Below are 20024 nucleotides of genomic sequence, written 5' to 3'. Positions count from 1 at the left end.
AACAAACAAAAGACCAAACTAAGGATAACATCACCCCCACACATCCCAAACAGGTGAAACTAGTCATTAACAGTGTGTGGACCTCAAACAAGTAGACGCTTTTTGCCACTGTTGAATCATAACATATGGGAACTGCTATGAAGAGGACCTTGAAGCAGCTCACTACTAAAACCACATGATCTACAAGGGTTAAGAACAATGGGAACTGAGAAAGCATGTGTAGAAAGAGCCGCAGCCTAGCTGTGACAAGGCTAGACAGGCTAAAGAAATGACAAAAATCTGTAGAAGACTGAAAGCGATTTCCATGATTACTCTCATCAAACTGTGCCAACTTCAATGGTTTGACCATGGTGCTAGAATGACCCCGAACTGCCTTCCTAAAATTGTTCTCTTCAGGAGAGCACATGGAGATGCTGTGTAAAACCATCCAGGCAATTCCTCGTCTGCCCCCCAACAAAACGCAAATGGCAGCTCACTTGGACTTGGGTGCAACCTGCTCAGAAGCTTGGAGCTACCCAAGCTGGCTGCTGGAGAAAGGATTAAACAATGAAAGCTGGTACATTCCACCCAGGTAGTAAGTATAACTGCAAATGCAACAGAGTGAGGGGATTCATGGAGCCTTTGCAATGTCCGTTTCTCTCAATGCCTACACCAACCCAGAGAGAACGTATACGAAGACCTTAAATCGATCTGTTGATTGGATACTAGCCAAAGCAACTTCTGAGAGAAATGCCCCAAGGAGCTAACCTTGGATGCATGTGTTCTTATTAGAATGTTCATACGTCTATTCAGTAACAGCAAAAGTAATTTTATGACTTGTGACGGGGTGTACCAACCCTGCACTGGGCAGGAAAGAGAGAACCAGGGATACCTGGCTGAGAAAGCCCCACCCCCACAGCCCTGCTGGGCATGCTCCAGCTGGAAGACAGGTATAAAGGTCAGGGGAACAGCTCCATCAGAGCAGTGAGGAATATGCTGCTACCAGACCTCTGCAGGGGGAGTTATGGGAGGACCAAACTGTGGAGGCCAGTCAGCGGAGAATGGCCAGGGGAGCCCTCAGCCCAGATGTGACTGGAGAAGCAGCCAATGTCAGGAAGGCTGGTAGGAAGTAGCCCAGAGCGGGGAGGAAAAAAGCCAGAGAGCTCAGCATGTTGAGGGCAGATTCCCTGCTGAGCTACTGGTGAGACACACCCACCCCTGACAGGGCCCTGGGCTGGGACCTGGTAGAAAGGAGGGGCTCAGGTCCCCCTACCCCACCCCATTAAACTTCTAGACAGAGCTATAGCAGTGACTATTGACTCTGGCCACTAGGCCTTACTACCCTGGGACAGGGAGCTATTGATGCTGATTCTGGCCACTAGGCCTCACTGCCCTAAGGGAAAGATATGATGACTGCTTCAAGCCACTAGGCCCTACCGCCCTGAGGGAAGGGGGCGGAAAGGACCCGGGATGCTGGACCCCACTACCTTGAGAGAAGGGACGTTGGAGTGATCGTAGCTGCAAGACCAGACTGTTGTAGGGGAGCAGGGACACAATGAGAGGACCTTGTCCATAGAGACTGAGACCCTTCTGGGATGGAGCACTCAGTGAGAGACCTGAAAGGTGTAAGAAGGGGTCAAGCCTGCCCACCCCATGACAGGACTCCATAAGTACAACAAATCGAATGCGTTGGGCATAATGGATGGAAGTCATTTAGTGCGAGTGCTATTTAATTTCTCTCTTGTGAGTATAAAGATCTCTATTGTGAAAAATTCCTAGATAATGATCTGAGGGATTGTTTTAAAAGTCAAATCTTTTCAAATCCAGATGGAGGACAGGGTTTATTGCAGCTGAGCTGGAATGAGGGTATTGTTATTGTGAACTTTGTGGACATCATTAAAATTCCAAAATCTGCTTTCTTTTCATCTTGCCTAATGGGACATTGTCAATTTAATTCACATTTGTGTCCGAAAATGTTGTGTCTATTATGATTACAAATAGCACCTCAGGTGACTGGAAGGGAAAGAGGCTAGTGGGGGGAGTACAGGAAGGTGTCAGGACTGTTCCCCACTCTGGCACTCTGAGTGCAGAAGATGGGCCCCGCAAAGAGCTCAAAAGACCAAAAAAAAAAACCCAAACAAAAAAACCCTTTTGCCTCTACAGACACTGGTTACAAAAACATCTCCCCCAGATCACAATACACAGATTTTGGGGAATTGCTGCCACCACCAAGTGATTTTTATCCCTAAAAAACAGGGGTGAACATTTGAATCCACTGCCAAGGGTACCCCAAGCTCTTTAGCCCTAAAAGAGCTTGAAAAAAGAAAAAAGGAAAACAAGCTGCCATCTTTAGTAACTGACCTCTCAGGCTACATCTAGACTGCAGGCTTCTTGTGCAAGAAGCTTTTTGCGGAAGAGATCTTCCGCAAAAACATCTTGCGCAAGAGTGCGCCTACACTGCAAAAGTGCATCGGAAAAGCAATGCACTTTTGCGCAAGAGTGTCTCCGGACTGCATGGACACTCTCTCACAAGAAAGCTCTGATTGCCATTAACAGAATGGCCACCAGGCCACCTCTGCTTCTTTCAATAGGCTGTTTTTGTGCCAAAAAACCCTGTTGCCTGTCCAAACACATCTTTTTGCGCAAGAGCTCTTGCTCAAAAAGGAGTTATTCCTTGTAGAAAGAGGAATACCTATACTGCAAAAAGCCCTCTGTTCTGTTGATTCACTGTAAATTTAATTGCACAAAAATGTGCTTGAGGTGTGGACATTCCGCGGGTTTTTGTGCAAAAACAACCATTTTTGAGCAAAAACCCTGTAGTGTGGATGTAGCCTTATTCTAAAGCATACAGATACACAGACAGACAGACCTTCCAGAACGTCTTCCAGGACACTAGAATCAAATCGTCAACTTAAAAAAAAGTGATTTTTATTACAAAACAAAAAATATACTTGATAAAGCATACTTGGTTGCTAGATGTTACAGAGCAACTAAGGTAAAACTAATTAAAACTCAGAGAAAAGTCTCCGGGCACAATGCTAGATGGTAAATAGGAAGGCATAGATTCACTCAGAGCAGTTCAAACCAAACCACAAAATAAAGAAAAATACCCTGCATGTGACTAGATTCACTTTTTCCCCCTTTATTTACTTCCAATCTTTTCTTGGTTCAGTCCACTTCCATGCCCTGAATTCCCTGGAGACATGGTAGTCCTGCTTGGGTTTAAATCATTCTGTGTCTCTCAACTCCTGGTTTTTCACTCCCACACCAAGAAAGCAGGCAAGGAATCTTATACAATTCAAATTTCATCCCTCTATCTCGATTGGTTCTCCCGGCCCCCTGGCCAACACCTTTGCTAGCTACCTGAGTTTAACCACTTAGTCACCGGGTGCTGGTCAGCACTCCTCCTTTACATTACAGAGGGAAATTTTCAGTTTGTTGTCATCATATATTTGACAGCATTTTTCAGTAAAAGCTTTATCATCTGCCATGTTGGGAGAATGGGGGGTGTTGGTCTAAGTCCAAAATTCCAATTAACTACAAGGATGGAGTTTGCGTGTAGGAGGGGAGTAAAGGCTGGAAATTGGGGTGTGGAGCACCAGTTCTGAGAGAGAGTTTGGGAAGGGGGCTTGGAGCTGGGAGGGGTTTTGAGGTGCTGGCTCTGGGCAGTACTCAATTCAGGCAGCTCCCCGCAAGAGGCAACATATCCTCACTGCTCCTAGGCAGAAGTGCGGCTAGACAGCTCTGTACACTACCTCCTCCTACAGGTGCTGTCCCCACAACTCACTGGCTGTAGTTCCCAGCCAACAGGAGCTGCGAAGCCAGTGTGCGGTGGTAGCAGAGAGAGTCCCTGTGGCTATTCCTCCCCCTAGGAGCAGCAGGGATATGTTGTCACTTCCAGAAAGCTGTGCAGAGCCAGGTAGGGAACCTGTGGGCCCTGAACAAATCAAAGTATAGACAGGACATTCAGTGAAGATCAGAAATACCAGTTTATGAAAGTTTCTGGTTGACAAAGAGCCGGATAACACTGCTTTTACTGTACGTGGAATTTTCAAAAGCATTCCGCCTTGGCCTACTGTGAAAAATCATACCATTGTGTACAGTCATTTTCACTCTTCCCACAGTACATCCAGATAAGTCCAGACTCTTGCAATTAGTTTTGTCCTTGTACTAACTAACACAAAGCCCCATTGACTTACAATTTCTGGATTAAGACTTTAGTCAGTTAATTTCTTCCTTGTTTATAAGGTTCTTTTCTAATCAAAAGGAAAGCAAGAAACCCTTACATTTTCTTTTAAAGACTTCAAAAAAATGTCTACGACATGCTGTTACAAGCAAATAAAGTTGTGTCGTCATCAAAATACTTCATGAAACCGTACTGATTTAGCTAAAATTTAGTTTAAAAAAAAGCAGTGCCAAAATTCTGATGGGGTAGATAGGACCCATTTTGATATTTTGGAATGAAATGTTTGGCTTTTGAATTTTGAAATGACATACCAGGTGGAATGTTTTTTTTAATTTTGTATGATATCATGTACATCACAAAAAGTCAAAATCAAGATGTTTCAATTTTGTCGAAAACAAAACATTTGACCCAGTCCCATATGAAATGATTATGGGTATTTCCCTTCAGAGAATTTTGAAAATTTCAAGTTTTGTTCTGTTTTGAAGCAAAGCCAAACTTTGAAATCCATCACAACAACCAGAATCACCATCAAGTTTTAATTGAGTTTTTCAGACAGGGAATTCAGCAACAGAAAGGCTAAATGATTTGTCCAAAGTCATGCTGAAGTCTTTAGCACAGTAGGGACGTGAACCTGGAGCTCTGTAAGGCCGTGTTAACACCTGGCTTGCTAGGCCACCGTTTTTCTCTTGCAACTTTATGTGTTGCCAACCAAAGAAGAGGAAACCTATCCTATTTCCTGTTCCAGGCGCTAAGCATGAAATACGGCTTTAAAGATGTAAAACAAGCTTTCTGAGGCCAACTGCATTCATCTTAGTGGTGGCCACTTATACTTTTTATTAAAAGTTTGTGTGGAAGTTTTTATTGTTCACCATAAAGCCCTTTATTCTAAAACTGTTACTGTAATTGGTAACTGCCTTAATCCACAGGTAGGAGGCACTGTTTAAAGAGAAAACATTCCTTCTTGCTCTAAATCAAAGAAACTTTTGAAGTACAGCCCAAAGATGGAGTGTAGACAAAAAAACAAACAAACCAGGTTCTGATCCAGAAAGAGGTTGAGAAAACCAGCCTGTTAAAGACTAAAAATGTATTATAAGGCAGAAACATGCAATGAATTGTACAATCCTTTCCAGGATCGCCTTTCCTGCCGGTTTAATTTCAGAGCCCACTGGTTTTACCCACAAGTGTAACCCACCCAAACAGTTTGCTCTTTAATTTGCACATTATATTATAACAGTCTGCACAAGGAATTATAGGCTCTGGGACAAACTGTGTTCTCACACCCAGGTCACGCACAAGGGATAAATAACAGAACAAGTTTTGGGTCTACCTTTTGGGACAGCGGCCCCTGGAGTTTAATCCTATATTTGCAGAATTTAAAATCTTTAGTTGGTTGTTATTTTCTCTTTGCATAGGCTTAGCTGAGACATGAGCTACTAAAAATCTTCTTGGAGTATTTTAAGCCCTCCCTTGGTGCTCAGAAAAGCAGAGGAGCTGCTATTTGGGGCTGATGAGCAAGAGGAAAAAATCCTGAAGTTGAGGGCAGAATACCGTTAAGTTTTTAAGAGAAGACCAGAAGATCTGGGTTTTATTTCTAGATTTGCCACCGACCTCCCGTGTGACCATGGGCAAGTCACTTACACTCACACTTTCAAAAGTGACCACTATTTTGGGGTGCTGCAAAATTGTGGGTGCCCAGCCTTAGTTAGCTATCATCTGTGCTGAGCACCATGGTTCCTATTTAATTCAACGGGAACTGTCGCTGCACAGTACCCATAGGTGCTAGAATTTAGGGGTGCTATTGCTGCAATCCCTGGCTTGAAGTGATTTCCATCTTATCTGGGGTCTGCAGCTTGGTTTAATGGCTCTCAGCACCCTCACTAAGCAAATTGTTCCAGCACCTTTGTACTTTGGGCTCTAACCCAACATTTCACAAAAGTGGCCCCAGATTTGGGATACCTCCTGTCACTTTCTGGAACTGCTTCTCCCCGTATCTCCGGCACTCCATCATCTAGTCTCCATGGGTGCTTCTCCACCCCTTCCTCTCTCCCTGAAATGAGCCACAGTCTGACTTATATAGACCCCAGATCACTCCCATGAACAGCAGCCTCTCAGAGGAGTGGTTAATTGCAGTCAGCTGCTTGGGGTTTTTTATTTTCCCTCTCCATGTGTAAGTTCATGCTGTTAGATCCTCATTAACTGAGCATTGTCCATTCTATACTCTGAATGAGGTAAGGGTCCTGGGAGGGAACACAAATAGAATGTGGTCATGTAATTAAAGATCGTATTATAATGCATACACATGTGGGGGCCAAGTTAAGGTTACACATGCAGCCTTAATTATGGCATTTCCTAAACTGTGACAGCTTGATGCTGGAGCCTTAATAATGTTCTTTTAACATGACTTGTGTGTTTTAATATATAAATATGTTACCTATGGCAACATGGAGGTGCAGGCTACACAATGGCATGGGGAAAATATGTTAACAGAGAAACATATTTAACAGAGAAATATGTTAAAAGGCCTTCTGAGTAAACTTGTCTTGTATGTTCTGTATGAAAGGAAAACTTTATTAAAGATGTAGTGTCAGTTACCATGGTATTTGAATTCTATAATGGGCTATTAATGCACTGAAAATATAACTAGATGTGAGCAATGCTGGAGCTGTGGAAATCCAAAAAGCTTTTACTTTATCTTTAATGAGACGTGTCACAAGATTATTGTGACACAAGTGTGGCTCAAATCAGCTCAATAAGTGGATGTAGTCATCCTACTTCAACATTAGTGATTTGGTTAGGGCTGCTAACATTACTGCCCAGGAACATCTCTTTTTAATAGCACCTTCATTAGTGACCATTCAGCTCTTAGTAGCAGGTAATGGGAAGAAGGAAGCATCCTGCTCTAACAGTTGCTACATCAGAGTGTCTGAAATAGTGGGAATACCAAAGCAGTAGACGCAGCAATTTAAAACTCACAAGCGAGACACAAAATTAAAGGTCACTTAATGTAAGGTTTATACTTGCTAAAGATTAAAGTGATTAGGGGTTATAAGCATGCTACAGTCATAAATAGCATGTGTTATAGATTATAACACCTTCTATGGATATGCACATAACAGATGGTTCCAAGCCATGGCTATCGACAATGTTCTTGGATTCTGACAATTGATTGACTATTTATAAAGACATTCATTACTCCTGTATTAACCATTAATAAACTGATTCTAAATGTACCCTTACTATGTATAATCAAACTAACAAATACGTAACTATCTGGCTTCTTTTTATTTCATGGTCAGATAAAGGATTCACCCAAATAAGGAAAAGTGTTTTGGTTTTCTACGTAATTATAAAACAAGATGTTGTCTGAGTTAAATGTTTCCAGAGAAAGTGATCATTGATAATAGCAAGAAATACAGAAGATACACACAGCAATCTGTCCCTGGAAAAAGTAGAAAGAAAGCTAAGTTGTCTGTAGCTAATGACTACATCCAAAGACCAGACCTTCTCCCTCCCCTCACCACATTAACATTAAAAAGACAGAACCTAATCCAGAGCTCAAGGAGAATCTTGGCACTGAAATCCACTGTCCTGTCACTTAGTTCTTGTCACTTTACATCTTCTTTCTCCTCACGTACGTTTTTGAAACTTGCTTTCACTGTAGCAGGTTTCCTTCTGCCTTTTTAAAGGACAGCAGGAGCCTTTCTGATATTGGGTGTACTTCCCTGACAAAGGACATTCAGCAACCAGGGAGATGAGCAGCTGGTTATCACTGAACCTAGACAAGATGGAAGTCATGCCAGTGGGAAGAGGAAGACCATGAGGAGAATTTTCCTAATCCATAACGTCTCCCTCCATCAAGGCCATCTGCCCTTGGATTGTTAAATCAATCTGCATCGTGGGGCTCCCCTAAGATTTCCCATTGCTATCAGATGTCCAGATAGCCACCGTAGCCAAAACTGCCCACTTCCATCTGGAAAGTGGCATCCCATCCTCTCGGGCAGAGTTACTCATGAAGATCCATGCATGTGAGACCTCCAGGATGGTTTTTAGTCATGAGTGTCAATGAAATCACATTCTAAAAAAGCCCCAGCGTGTCCACTTAGCAACACAGATCACCAGTAAACACATTGCCACACTTCTCTACTCTCTGCATTTGAAGGGGGATGCAACTGGTTAACCCATTAACCAGTCAACCGGTTGACCCGTAAGCATCATCCTTAACTGGTGGGGGCTGGAGCATCTCCCCTCCAGCAGCGAGCAGGTGTCTGCTCCAGCTCTGCAGGGCCTGCCGTGGACAGGGGCGCTCCAGCCTATCCCTCCCTTGAATTGGTTAACCAGTTAGACATCACGTTTAACCAATTAAATGTGATGTTACATCCCTACCTTTGACTACAGAGTGCAGTGTAAGGCCTAGTCCTGATTTTCAGTGGGATTGGCCCTAACTCTAAAATTGCCTTTCCCTCCCCAGCTGTAACCTCTCAAGTTAGCTACACTCTGGACGCCCAGCGGAATGGTTGTCTCCTCAGCATGCTCTCCATGGAGGTGGGTGACAGGGGAGGGCTCACATGAGGATTACCTGTTGTGGTCCCTCCCTCTAGGGCATTTGGTACTGGCCACTGTCGGCAGACAGGATATTGGGCTAGATGGACCTTTGGTCTGACCCAGTGTTGCCGTTCTTATGTTCCTGAGTGTCTGATACAGGACCTTCACAGCAAGGAGCCCTAAATTACAAGGCTGTGTCTAGACTGGCCAGTTTTTCCGGAAAATCAGTCGCTTTTCCGGAAAAACTTGCCAGCTGTCTACACTGGCCGCTTGAATTTCCGCAAAAGCCCTGACTTCCTAGTGTCTGAAATCAGTGCTTTTTGTGGAAATACTATGCAGCTCCCGTTTGGGCAAAAGTCCCTTTTGTGCAAAACTTTTGTGCAAAAGAGCCAGTGTAGATAGCTCAGATTTGTTTTGCGCAAAAAAGCCCCGATCGCGAAAATGGCGATTGGGGCTTTTTTGCGCAAAAGCGCGTCTAGATTGGCCACAGACGCTTTTCCGCAAAAAGTGCTTTTGTGGAAAAGCGTCTGTGCCAATCTAGACGTAGCCCAAGAGTAAGTCTGAGAGTTTACTAATCTCCCTGGGTTCAAGACCCAAATACAAGACTCATGTCTGACTTAGCTTTCCAACAAGAACAATATGGATGTCTTTTAAAAAATAATACATAGGAGGTATTATGTAGTGATGGTGCTACTGTAACAGCCCAGATAGACAATTAGATCATATCAGGCGTTAAACGAAGGGAGCAAGGTCAGTAAGCTGTTAACAGCAGAAGGGATCCCCTTCCTCTCTTGGGGCTGGATAAGCAGTCGTCTCCCTCCTTATGGGTTGGTAGAGCTCCCTCTCGGTTTTTATTTAACTGCTGGACAATACTTCCCCTCTGGAACTTCTCCAGCACAACATCCGTGCTTCTCTTCCGCTCCTTCCTTTGTTTGCATCGCTCCCCAAGGTGGAAGTTCCAGGCCTTGCTGGGGTAGCTCCCAGCTCCACAGAGAGCAGCTGACTTGGTACACACCTTTTGCTTTAATTAAGCGGCCAGAGAATGCAATGCAATTAAACCTCTTCTGCTCTTCAACCGAATGCTGGCTTTGAATGCTCCCTCGACGGTTACATAATATTCCCCACTCTCCCTGCATTTTGGAACGGTTTTTCGCACACGTGCCAACTCTCACAGCTTTCTCACGAGGGTCACAATTTCGGAGTAAAATTAAGCCTTACTCACAACAAGGCTCAAATGTCAGGGTCCCCCCCACCCTAACCAGCTGTAGCACATTCTTAAAATGTGTTTCCAGTCAAACCCCACCCTGAACAAAGGAATGTGATTTCTCCAAGGCAATTACTATCAAAGAATTTTGAAAGACAATGAGAATTCATCTACCTATCAGATAAACACAGCTATTGAGTTAAGGGCGTGGGCCCACCCCCAAGAGACAGGGTGGCTACACCACAGCAGGGAAGAGAAACTTCATCTGAGATATAAAGGTGGGGAAGGAGGGTCTGGTAAAACTCAAATAAGGAAAAGAATCAACTGAAAAAAATCCTCACAGCTGAGAGTTCTAGAAATGTGGCTTAATTAGAAAACCTGTCAGCTGCCCTGGATGTGGCCAGGCCTTCCTCTGTCAGCCCCAGACAACTGCTCCCTTGCCATCCTGGGAAGGGGGAGAAGGGACCAGTGTTCCCTGTAAGTTAGGCACTGGAGGAGCCACCCAAGAGAGATTCAAATGCTGCCCAACTGATTAGCAGAGCACCTACAACTAGGTTTTTTGTTTCTCCTGGTGGTGCACATGCACACTTGCTTTGGTGCACATACAATTTATTCCACACATGGATAGAATAATTTTCACGTGGATGGAAAAGATTAGAGGTAACGCTGGAGGGAACCCCACAACTCCTACCCAGGCTTGGGAGGGTGAAGAACCCTAAGAAGCAGAGATGAGGTTGGGGACCGAAGCGAGGAGGACTTAGGCTAATGAGGTGGGGGGCTGTATTGAGGGTGGGTTCTGTGCAGATGGGGTGAGTGCAAGGTGGGTGAACTGAGGGTGGTGGGGGTCAATGGGGTAGGGGGCCTGAACTGAGGAGGAACTGAATTTACGAGGATTGGGTGGGGAGAGAACTGATGTGCGGCTGGACAGGGGACTGGCAGATGGAGTGAAAGCTTCTACAGCAGCGACCAAAATTCCCCTTATCCAGTTCATGTGGAACTGTGGGTGACACTGTCAGATGCCCACACGCTGGATATGGTAGAGGAGACTGATCTAAAGATCAATAAATTGACCTAAAAGCACAATAGAATCTACTTTAAAAATATCCATGATTGGGGGGAGGGGTTCAACTCATTATATTTGATCTCTTGAAGTTGGCAATGCTGGTTTTGTAAGCAACTAAACAACATGAAACATTCCAGAGTCATTTGTTCCAGTCAATTTTATCTTGGTGAGCTCTGTGTAATTTAATTTAGTAATGCAAAGGCACCACCCTTCTTGCTTTGGCCCACGTCAGCAATTATAATTCATAGGCATTTACAGCCCTGATCTTCAGAAATGGTTGGGGAGAGAGTTAAAACTTCCTGTAGCAGCCTAATGTATTAAGATTTTTTAATTTGGATTTTCTTTCATCTATTGTTTTTTTAACACAAATTTGCTTGTTGGTGATGCCACAAAATAAGATTGAGGACTACTATTGAATAGATCGCATAGTTTCATGTTAGGTTTGTATGAAATACATCGGGGGGAGGAGGTGGAGAACCAATCCCACGAAAGCAAAAGCTGTACCCAAACAACTCTACATTCTGCACCATGTTTAAGGGTTCTGACACCGAGAAACAAAGGGGGAATTTTAATTACTATGAACAAAATAAAGAAAGGCAAAGTAACCAGCTATGGTAATATAATTTAGAAGAATCATGCCGGATTATTAGACTTTCCAGAAAGACTCTAGTTCAGTGTTCCTATCCTTCATCTAGGCTATTTTCCCTTTTCCTGTGGCCAAATATTGCTATGATATAACACTCACACTTTTCCTTCTGTAAATGAAGCCCTTGTTTGCAACAGACCTAGGTGCCCATAATTTTGTTTGGTTCTACACTAAAAAGCTGGGTTTGCTGTGAATTCCTGCCTTGTGGCTATATGGGTTACAAAAGTAAATACATTTCCTGAGTCAGCCAGGCCCAGAATTCCATGTGGAATATGACAGCCTATAGGAGGAAGCTTAGAAACTTAAGGTTGTTGTGTTTTTTTTTAAATAGGCTTCTGAGCGCAGCAAAACACAAGTGTGCTTTTGTGTCATATTTACTGTACATGATGGATCCAGTGCATAAAAGCTGCATTGAAGATTTGCTGAGGGGGATGGTCTCCCCCTAAATATGTGCAGGATGCAATGGAAACTAGATGTGCTTGCTTTTTACTAACTCCCTTGTGCCCTCTCTACAGGTGGCTACAGAAAGACTAAACACTCAAGGGTGAAGGGAGAAGCAGCCAAGAAAGTAACTTGACCGACTCAGATGGACTTATTCAAAAAAATAAAAATAACATTTGTTGGCAGCTTAGCTCCTTCCTCCATCATTCAATTGTGGATCATTAAAAGTCACTGGAGTGTTTAGTGTGGCAACCCTGACCAGATATCCCCATACAAATGGACCTGTAGTGTAATTTGGATGTTTTGAGATGAAAATAGCAAATTGCCTAAAATCTATCCTGGATAATCACGGCCCATTATCACTAAAGACTTCATCTGGCATTCCACGTCTAGAGAAGCAGCAAAGAGTCCTGTGGCACCTTATAGACTAACAGATGTATTGGAGCATAAGCTTTCGTGGGCAAAGACCCACTTCGTCAGATGAATGTAGTGGAAATTTCTGAAAATTTCTGATGTCTAGAGAGGATTCCCTTCCTGCCAGCTATCACTGACTTACTGTTAGTACAGATTTCTGGATACAGAGAATAATAATTGGTGACACTTAATTAATTCTTTTATTGCCAGGTAAATAAGTGAATGCCAACCTTCTCATAAGGCCTCTTTGGAGCTCTGGATGTGGCCTCAGTGACTCTGCCTGTTGGCATGGCTTGTATTTCAGGCATGAAAAGCAGTTTCCTGCCACATTCGTACTGTTGTGATTGATCTGTGGCCAATACAGCATCTCTCCTACTCGATGACACTTCTCAATTCCTAAATGACCCTCATGGATCTTCTGTAGCATTTCTTTCGAGAGGCTCATGGAATTACAATCTTACTGCCCGGGGGGAGGGGAAAATCACACTAAAGTTATGTTCCAATAGTCTCATACTTGGACAGCAACTGCTTATTTCTTCGGGCCACCCTATAAATTATCATTTCAAGGATTCCCAACTGTTCATCTTTGTTTCTTCGCTTGTTTGTTGCCGTTTCCTGTTGCTATGGGAACGGACTTATATCAAATCTACATAGGCTTTTATCTCTGGTTCCATTCGTTTTTGGCATGCAATGATTCTCAAATTTAGTCACTATTGTATTTCATGCTTTCATCTTCTTCAAACTTAAAGTTGTTATAAATATCCAATGCTTCCTCCTGAGCAACATGCTAAAAGATTGATGATTTCACTTTATCGATTTTCAACTCTGTCCTTATGGCTGCTAAATACCCTTCAGATCTCTGTCTGAATGTTTTCCAGTTTTCTGCAACATCACCTGACAATTGCAGACTGGATGGAGGTTGCAACACATCAATTTTTGGCTTCCCCTCCCAACATAGACAGTGGATCAATGCTGCAGCGATCGATCCACCGGTGGTTGATTTATCATGTCTGCTTAGACACGGTACATCGATCTCTGAGTGCTCTCCCGTTGACTCCAGTACTCCATCAAGATGAGAAGAGTAACTGGAGTTGATGGGAGAGCTGCTCTCGCCGACCTTACTTCATGGACAACACTGCAGTATGTACGTCGACTTCAGCTAATGAGGTAGCTGAAGTTGCGTAGGTTAGATCCACAGGGGAATGTACCGTAGACCTAGCCATAAGCTAGTTAAGCTAAAAGCATGCTTACCAAATACATGCAAAAGCCTGTGAGTTTGGTGCTCCACATGCTTCTCTGGGCCTCCCTTTGTCTCTGCTTTCAGTTGCCAACACAGGAGTTCACTTCCAAATGACTTGCAGTTTCCTTCTCATTCAGCACGGCTGACACCACGTGATGAGCTTGGGGTTCATGAAACAACAAACCAGTTAATGAGAAAGAAATAAAAAACTTTGATAAAACAAGCTGGCGAGAGTCTCTAGTGAACTGCCCTGAAAGATTAATAGACTTGCTAGCCTGCTTGGAGACGGGGTATTTCAGGACTCAAAAGTGATTTGTTGGTAACCTGTCCTCTCTGGGTGGTTGACACATTGATTTTATGGAAGTGTGATTAGATGGATTGAGAATTTAATGCATGTGTTATTAGGTAGTTGTTAGCTGTTTTTATACGCAGGAGTTAATTTGTTTTTCTTTAAGGGTATGTCTAGACTACATGCCTCTGCCAATGAAGGCATGTAAATTAGACATACCAACATAGTCAATGAAGCGGGGATTTAAATATCCCCCGCTTCATTAGAATAAAAATGGCCACCGCGTTGTGCCAGCTCAGCTGTTTGTCAGCACAAAGCGGCAGTCAAGACAGGGATCGGTCGGCAAGGAAAGCCTTTGCTGACCGATCCCTTATGCCTCGTGCAACGAGGTTTACAGGATCGGTCAGCAAAGGCTTTCCTTGCCGACCGATCCCCGTGTTGACTGCCGCTTTGTGCCAACAAACAGTTGAGCCAGCACAATGCGGCGGCCATTTTTATTCTAATGAAGTGGGGAATATTTAAATCCCCGCTTCATTGACTATGTCGGTATGTCTAATTTATATGCCTCCATCGGCAGAGGCATGTAGTCTAGACATACCCTAAGAGAGGGAAGACAGGGAGAGATTTGTAGAAGATTATAATTTAGATATGCTCCCTCACACAAGAGTGTATTAGGACCATCATGTGGTTGTAGCTCTCCAGAGTTACTCTCCAGTTTGTTTTATTACTTCACTGGGTTGTTATTTAATGAACCCCAAGATTGTTACATGCAATGGCTAAGTGATTTGCCCAATGTCAGAGGAAGTCTGTGACCCCAAAGTTTCTAGTGTGCAAGGCTAGGTCACTAACCACTGGACTGTCTTTTGCTCCCTTTCAGATGAAGATGTCTATACTACTCAGCCAGCTGTGGTGAGCCTTCTAGACAGCTGGAGCCTGAGCGTAAGAGGCTTTTTAAAGAACGTGATTTCTGTGCCATCATTTCATCATTGCTGTGGGAAAGCAGCAACGCTGACATGTTTGTCAACACAACAGTTATTGCTCTTCTGGAGTTTTGCATGCGTGCAGGATACTTCTCAGCTGCTTATAACTTTATTGTTGGATTCACCAGATATGCTTGCAAGGGTGTATGTGCATGCGCACACAGGCAGCATAAACAACCTACTATTTTCTGATGTCTAATGAAGAGTCCCTGCTGTCTCAGGCTCCTAGATCTAAAATACAATAGCACATTCGCCACACCAGAGTGCTCTTATTATTTAGGAGTTCTTAAACAGATTCACTGATGGACAGACACAAAGGCTACGTCTACACTGGCCCCTTTTCCGGAAGGGGCATGTTAATTTCAGAAGCCGTAATAGGGAAATCCGTGGGGGATTTAAATATCCCCCGCGGCATTTAAATAAAAATGTCCGCCACTTTTTTCCGGCTTTTAAAAAAGCCGGAAAAGAGCGTCTACACTGGCCCCGATCCTCCGGAAAAAGCGACCTTTTCCGGAGGATCTTATTCCTACTTTGAAGTACCCTCTGCAGGCCAATGGGGTTATAGCTGTCCCAGTCCCCATGCTGTCCCCCTATGGTTGTTCTACAGTATAACTGTCCCTCCTACCAGACCCCTCCCTTTCCATTTTATGAGAAACAATCAAAGTCCGGGCATAGCCCATTGTCCTGGCACAACCAAAACCCTGACCTTGCTTCCAATTAAGAGAAAGCTGCATACCAAATTTGAGCCCTAGCTGACCATTCCGGAGTAGTTCTTGAACAGATTCACAGACGGATATACAGACAAAGCTGACTTCATCTATGAATCTTGGGGAATACAAGAAAATGAATCTTGGGGATATACAAGAAAACGCAGACACCTAAAAAGGAACACAGTAGCCTGGAAAGAATGAGAGCCACTGACCTAGTTTATCTTTTCCACCTCCACTAGCCCGGACTCTGAATTAAGGTCTTGATCCTTCAAACACTTAAGCACATACGTAACTTTAAGTAAGGGTACGTCTACACTAGCCCCCTAGTTCGAACTAGGGAGGCTAATGAGGGTGACCGAAATTGTAAACAAGTGCAGGATTTAAATATCCCGCGCTTCATTAGGGCCAGTCACCATTTTGGAAATTGACTAGTTCGGAATAACTGCCCACATCTACACGCGGCAGAGAAGCATAATTCTGAGATAAACCCCTTAGTTTGAATTAACAGTTAAACCTCATTCCATGTACGTGTAGACGTACCCTAAGTGAATAGTCTTGCTGTTATCAGGAACAGGAATCAATGGGCACAGGATAGCAGCCATAGGGTACATTTTAAAATTATTTTTCCATTTAAATTACCAAAGATGTTTCAACCATTTCTTGTAGAAGATGATTCTGAGGTTTTATAGTTCTATTAGTTACTGGTATGGGTTCTGTTCACTGACGTAGTGAAAACTGAACAAACAGAAGCTTATTTCAAGCTTGTTTGAACTAGAAGACCAATGCCCACCTAAATATTTGAATTAATATTTTATTTTTTTTACCTTTTTCTAGCAAATGTTGGAATTATCTTCCTCATTTCAAGCACCTTGTAGCTCATAGGAAAAAAATTATGACCCAACTGTGCTTGGACTGTAAGTCACTATTGAACTATTTTTAACCATGTAATTTAGCACATCCAGACAGAGGTTCGCTCTGCAGCCACTCTAATTCCCCCTAGACCCAGGAACATCCAAAGGCCATGGGAAAGAAGTGATATTAGTTATCAGCTCTCTCACAGTTGCTGCTGTAATTATGTCTCTCCAGAGCTTATCCGGCACTACAACCAGATCTTTCCAAACACCACGGCAAGTATTACTCAGTCAGGAGTCACCATGCCTGCAGAGGTTCCTCCTAGGGCCACATTACTGTCGGGGAAGTGTGCAATGCAATATGAGATGAGTTTCATGGAGATTATCAGTCTAGTCCAACTGTCTGGCTGTTTTATTGTACACTGGGGGAATAGAGCAGTGACCCTTTAGCTATGGCCAGAGACATACATGCTTGGAGAGTCAGACCCTCCGGATGTTTCAGCCAGTGATTTATAGATTTTTGCAAAGAATTATGGCTCTCACTGATGAGCTAGGGCAGTTACAGTAAAACCACTAACTCCATAATGAAAGGGCTTCTCTATGCTTAATAACGGTGGCAGCGATGGCTGCCAATTTTGCACAATTCACTTTCAAGAGGGGCACAAACTGGCTTAAGATGATTTTTGAATGATGAATGGCAACTTGAAGGGTTTCCAGTACAACATAATTATATTGCATCAATGTGCAATAGACAATGGCCTATATGTATCTCAGTGGGGATTTGTGGGCATCATGCCAATTAAATTCCAAGGGGAGCCAGGCTCACAAATCCCAGCAGCCTGAAAGAAAAATAGATCCCACAGTCATCCCCGAATTACTAGCATTTGGAATGGTGTGTTAGAGATTTGGAATCCTATTCATGGAGTAAGGCACGACAGTCGTATTGATTTCCGTGAATGAGGCCCATTTTCTTTTCCCCTCTCATTGGCTCTTTGCATTTTGCTCTTGCTAATGTAGGTACACCTTCACTTTGCACGTGCCTCTGGGTGATTAACAAGCTTCCTGCAGCTTTATTTGATGATCACATAATCAATAAAAAAAGAAAAATCCACCTTTAGTTTTGAACAACATAGGAGAGCAGAAATGCCGAGAAGAATTCATTCAGTCATGCCAAGCCAAGCACTGTTCAGTGGCTTCGTTTTTCTCAACATCTGTCAATCTCATTCAACCCACCAATTCATTGTAATCCTCCAGAAAAATCCCTCTACGCCTAGAGAGCTCTGGCACCTTTGCTAAGCAGACAATCCATCCTGTGTTTAGTAATACAGTCTGAAGTAGCAGAGTTACTAATTCACATCATTTTGACCAGTATTTGAACAGCCCAAATGTAGGGGATGTTTAGATCTGGTCTTTGTAAAATATTAGACAACTTGATCTCATATTTACTTGATCTCATATTACAGGCACATTATAAATACACTCAACGAGAAATTGCACAGTCCCCAATCCTGGGTCAGATTTCTAACATCTCCCAAAGCTCAATGATATTTGGGTGCACAGTTTTCATTTTGGTTCATCTTTAATTTATAGTAATATTTATACTCACTCTGCTCCAGAGCAATGCTTTTAGGCCTACTGTCATGTCAATTGGCTAGAGTTCTCATCATGTCAAAGAAAGCAGACAATTGTTATTAATAGCAATAATTTTTCTTGCTCTGAATGAGGCATACAGATGGCATTTTATTATTGCTATGGCGACCATATTTTCCAAATCAGCACACATGATTTGACAAAGGATTTCTTCTGATTCGTGGGGGGGCTGGAGTGCGGGGTCTCAGCAGGGCAGTGAGTGAGGGGGCTGGGGATGCGGGGTTTTGGCATGAGGGGAACGGCTTTTGTGTGGCTCCCAACACTGTGCCACACCACAGGCTCCGCCTCCTGCTGCTCCTATTGGCTTTTCCCGCTGCTCCAGAATCTGGCCTCCAGGAAGCAGATCCCTGCGCAACTGTTCCCTCTGCCAGGGGTGGGGAAGCGGCAGTGTGTGCAGCCACTTCTAGCTGCCCTTCTTTCCCACAAGCCAGGTCCAGCAGGGAGCCATGGGGCTCTCTCGCTCCCCTCCTCCCCCCTGCCGAAATATTGGCATTTCTGGGACATTTCAATAGTTTATGGCAGGTCTCGGTAAAATACAGCCCGTGGGCCGGATTCAGCCCACCAAGCCTCTGGATCCGGCCCGTGGATGCAGCAGGAATCCCCAGGCAGGTTCCTTTCCTTGCCCTGCCCACACACTGCTCAGAAAAGCAGCTGCCAGGTCATTTATCTTTCACAACTGTGATCCTAGAGGGGAGGGAAGGCTTCAGGCACTGTTCCTCATCCCCAGCATAATCCCATTGGCTGGTTTCTGGCTAGAAACCAGCTAATGGGAGTTGTCTGTTTGAAGCACCATGCCCCGCCCCCCGCCAGCTCATAGTTATTTATATATGCACATGGCCCTGCAGCCTGTGTGGGGGCAGGACATGCAGGCAGGCTGGCTGGCTGGCTGGGAAACGTGCTGGGCTGCTGGCCAGGAGTCACTCAGGTAAGTCTGCTGGCCAGAGCCTACCTCTAGCACCCCAGCTCCTCCCTTCCCCAGCCCTCTGCGCCCCCCACTCCTGGCCCCCCAATCCACATACCCAAACCCTGTGCCTCCCTCCTTGTACCCATATCCCCTCCCAGATCCAGCATCCCAATCCCTTCATGCTCTAGGTCACATCCCAAACCCCTGCACCCTAGTCCCCTGCTCTAGGTCACAACGCGAATCCCTGCATTCCAGTCCAGTGCCCTAGGTCACAGCCAGCTCCCTCACCCAAACTCCCTTCCAGACCCCAATCTCTTTCCCTAAGCTCCCTCCTGCACCCAACCTCCATCCCAGACCACACATCTTCTCCATTAATATAATGAAGAGTGCAGCCCTCAATCACTTGCCAAATTCTTAGAGTGGCCTCCCATCAAAAATTATTGCCCACCCCTGGTTTATGGGGAAAACGGAATATTTGAAATCAGGACTGTCCCGGAAAACCTGGGAAGTATGGTTGGAGTAATTATTGCAGAATCTCTCTATGCTTTTAATTCCAGGTTTTATTTCCTAGTTCAACTTGTTTTGCTGTTTAGTAAACTCCCACTCTGGCTACAAATTTGACTAGGGAAAAATAACCGTGGCCCCCTTCTGACAACAAAAATGACTACACAACCCGAGGAAGGGGGGACCAGAGCCAGAGCCCCACTGCCCCCATGTGCAGGGACCAAGCCCTATGTCCCATGCTTGGGGGACAAAGTCTGAGCGCTACCACTCTGGGCTGAAGCTCTGGTGGGGTTGGGGCTTCAGCCCTGGGCCCCAACAAGGCTAAGCCAGTGACCTACTTTGGGGTCCCGACCCCCAGTTTGAGAACACCAGTAACACACAGTGACCTTGCTCATGCATCTTTGAACAGCATTCTGCAAAT

This window comes from Pelodiscus sinensis, chromosome 4, assembly GCF_049634645.1.
Source record: "Pelodiscus sinensis isolate JC-2024 chromosome 4, ASM4963464v1, whole genome shotgun sequence".
In the NCBI taxonomy this organism is placed as follows: Eukaryota; Metazoa; Chordata; order Testudines; family Trionychidae; genus Pelodiscus; species Pelodiscus sinensis.
The sequence above is the reverse complement of the archived record's forward strand: the minus strand, read 5'-3'. Positions refer to the sequence as shown.